The sequence below is a fragment of the Taudactylus pleione genome, unplaced genomic scaffold, assembly GCF_031769625.1.
Source record: "Taudactylus pleione unplaced genomic scaffold, aTauple2 ptg000001l, whole genome shotgun sequence".
NCBI lineage: Eukaryota > Metazoa > Chordata > Amphibia > Anura > Myobatrachidae > Taudactylus > Taudactylus pleione.
In genome coordinates this window covers 218893-222956 of record NW_028284404.1, presented here as the reverse complement: position 1 = coordinate 222956, position 4064 = coordinate 218893, and positions in this window count along the sequence as shown.

Below are 4064 nucleotides of genomic sequence, written 5' to 3'. Positions count from 1 at the left end.
CTCTCTCTGTAAGATCTGTCCTATGCTCTCTCGGTAAGAGCTGTCCTATGCTCTCTCGGTAAGAGCTGTCCTATGCTCTCTCGGTAAGAGCTGTCCTATGCTCTCTCGGTAAGAGCTGTCCTTTGCTCTCTCGGTAAGAGCTGTCCTTTGCTCTCTCGGTAAGAGCTGTCCTTTGCTCTCTCGGTAAGAGCTGTCCTATGCTCTCTCGGTAAGAGCTGTCCTTTGCTCTCTCGGTAAGAGCTGTCCTTTGCTCTCTCGGTAAGAGCTGTCCTTTGCTCTCTCGGTAAGAGCTGTCCTTTGCTCTCTCGGTAAGAGCTGTCCTTTGCTCTCTCGGTAAGAGCTGTCCTTTGCTCTCTCGGTAAGAGCTGTCCTTTGCTCTCTCGGTAAGAGCTGTCCTTTGCTCTCTCGGTAAGAGCTGTCCTTTGCTCTCTCGGTAAGCGATGTCCTTTGCTCTCTCAGTAAGAGCTGTCCTATGCTCTCTCGGTAAGTGCTGTCCTTTGCACTCTCGGTAAAAGCTGCCCTATGCTCTCTCGGTAAGAGCTGTCCTTTGCTCTCTCGGTAAGAGCTGTCCTATGCTCTCTCGGTAAGAGCTGTCCTATGCTCTCTCGGTAAGAGCTGTCCTTACCGAGAGCAAAGGACAGCTCGGTAAGAGCTGTCCTTTGCTCTCTCTGTAAGATCTGTCCTTTGCTCTCTCTGTAAGATCTGTCCTTTGCTCTCTCTGTAAGATCTGTCCTATGCTCTCTCGGTAAGAGCTGTCCTATGCTCTCTCGGTAAGAGCTGTCCTATGCTCTCTCGGTAAGAGCTGTCCTATGCTCTCTCGGTAAGAGCTGTCCTATGCTCTCTCGGTAAGAGCTGTCCTATGCTCTCTCAGTAAGATCTGTCCTTTGCTCTCTCGGTAAGAGCTGTCCTATGCTCTCTCGGTAAGAGCTGTCCTATGCTCTCTCGGTAAGAGCTGTCCTATGCTCTCTCGGTAAGAGCTGTCCTATGCTCTCTCGGTAAGAGCTGTACTATGCTCTCTCGGTAAGAGCTGTCCTATGCTCTCTCGGTAAGAGCTGTCCTATGGTCTCTCGGTAAGAGCTGTCCTTTGCTGTCTCGGTAAGAGCTGTCCTTTGCTCTCTCGGTAAGAGCTGTCCTTTGCTCTCTCGGTAAGAGCTGTCCTTTGCTCTCTCGGTAAGATCTGTCCTTGGCTCTCTCGGTAAGAGCTGTCCTTGGCTCTCTCGGTAAGAGCTGTACTTTGCTCTCTCGGTAAGAGCTGTCCTTTGCGAGTGAGGGACCTCAGGTCTATGACCCAGAAGTCCCTCTGGCGTCCATGTGCACATGCACAGAAGGAAGTGCGCATTACAGAGGGTGCTGGGAGGGATCCGCTCTGATACCTCCCAGGGGGGCATCGCAAATAGAAGGCCGTAGGCAACGCCATCTTCAACCTCATCCAGGTTCCAGGGATTGATGCATATGAGAAATGCTGTCAAAACCCACAAAACAGCATTTTGTGATGTTTGATCGCATTTCTGACATTGGTGCCTCCTGCCTCATACACTGGTGCACAGACTTCTTATGTTTCATGACACTGTAGGATTTGTCTCTATGACAGCTCTCTATCTCTGTACTAAACCTTGGAGAGAGACAAAGTGGACGGAGATAAAGTACCAACCAATCCGCTCCTGTCAGTTTTCAGACAGGAGTTGATTAGTTGGTACTTTATTGCCATTCAATTTACATCTCTCCAAGGCTTAGTACAGTACATAGACGTCTCTATCTCTCTCATAGTTCAGTTTAGCACCAGGCATAATAACATGGTGCAGTGTACACAAATGTGCTGGTACCCCTAGCAACCAATTCGTTTTGGTCGCGTTTCATTATATATAACGAAAGGAAATGTGATTTTGCTAAAAGATTAGACTAAAGATGGTCAAAGAAACCTCGTACTCACCAAATGTGAGCAGCAATATGCAAATAAGGAATGACCAAAAACATAATAGTCAATATTTAAAATATTTGTAATAAGGCCAATGGATTCTTATATACAGTCAGGTCCATAAATATTGGGACATTGACAGAATTTTCATATTTTGTCCTCTATTCACCAACACAATGGCTTTGAAATGAAACAAACAAGATGTGCTTTGACTGCAGACTTTCAGATTTAATTTGAGGGTAATTACATCCAAATCAGGTGAACGGTGTAGGAATTACAACGGTTTCTATATGTGCCTCCCACTTTTTAAGGGGCCAAAAGTAATGGGACAAACTAAACAATCCTAAATCTAACTTTCACTTTTTAATACTTTGTTGCAAAACCTTTGCAGGCAATTACAGCCTGAAGTGTGGAACGCATAGACATCACCAGACGCTGGGTTTCATCCCTGGTGATGCTCTGCCAGGCCTCTACTGCAAATGTCTTCAGTTCCTGCTTGTTCTTGAGGCATTTTCCCTTCAGTTTTGTCTTCATCAAGTGAAATGCATGCTCAATCGGATTCAGGTCAGGGGATTGACTTGGCCATTGCATAACATTCCACTTTTTAGCCTTAAAAAACTCTTTGGTTGCTTTTGCAGTATGCTTCGGGTCATTGTCCATCTGCACTGTGAAGCGCCGTCCAATGAGTTCTGAAGCAATTGACTGAATATGAGCATATAATATTGCCCGAAACACTTCAGAATTCATTCTGCTGCTTTCGTCAGCAGTCACATCATCAATAAATACAAGGGAACCAGTTCCATTGGCAGCCATTCATGCCCACGCCATGACACTACCACAAAAAATGCTTCACTGATGAGGTGGTATGTTTTGGATCATGAGCAGTTCCTTTCCTTCTCCATACGCTTCTCTTCCCATCACTCTGGTACAAGTTGATCTTTGTCGCATCTGTCCATAGGATGTTGTACCAGAACTGTAATGGCTTTTTTAGATGTTGTTTGGCAAACTCTAATCTGGTCTTCCTGGTTTTGTGGCTCACCAATGATTTACATCTTGTGGTGAACCCTCTATATTCACTCTTGTGACGTCTTCTCTTGATTGTTGACTTTGACACATATACACCTACCTCCTGGAGAGTGTTCTTGATTTGGCCAACTGTTGTGAAGGGGTTTTTCTTCACCAGGGAAATAATTCTTCTGTCATCCACCACAGTTGTTTTCCGTGGTTTTCCGGGGCTTTTGGTGTTGCTGAGCTCTCCGGTGCGTTCTTTCTTTTTAAGAATGTTCCAAACAGTTGATTTGGCCACACCTAATGTTTTTGCTATCTTTCTGATGGGTTTGTTTTGATTTTTCAGCCTAATGATGGCTTGCTTCACTGATAGTGACAGCTCTATGGATCTCATATCGAGAGTCGACAGCAACTGATTCCAAATGCAAATGTCACACCTAGAATCAACTCCAGACCTTTTACCTGCTTGATTGATAATGAAATAACAAGGGAATAGCCCACACCTGTCCATGAAATAGCTTTTGAGTTGATAGTCCCATTACTTTTGGCCCCTTAAAAAGTGGGAGGCACATATAGAAACTGTTGTAATTCCTACACCGTTCACCAGATTTGGATGTAATTACCTTAAAAAATTAAATCTGAAAGTCTGCAGTTAAAGCACATCTTGTTTGTTTCATTTGAAAGCCATTGTGGTGGTGAATAGAGGCCAAAATATGAAAATTCTGTCAATGTCTCAATATTAATGGACCTGACTGTACATCAAAATATTGCCATGGACAAATGAGTAAAAATATGCTAAAATAGTTTTCACTAGTGCAGACAAATAGATGATAACAATTAAATCAAAGTAATAAAAAGTAACATAAAGACACAGTATCACAAAATGAAAATGAGGCATATAAATAAAGAAAAATACAGTTCTCACTTAAAATCTGCAACGCGTTTCACGGCACCTGGCCACTTCCTCAGGCAGTGATCCATTCTTCTTCAGGTGTATCACTGGCAGGTAAGTGAGGGTGGGTGCAAAGCTGCGCTGATGACGATGACGGAGGCCCACACAATCTGGTCTCCTCTGAGTGGGTGTTTGGGGTCTCACCTCTGTAGCTGATAGGACCTTTCCTCACAGGCCCATATTTAGGGA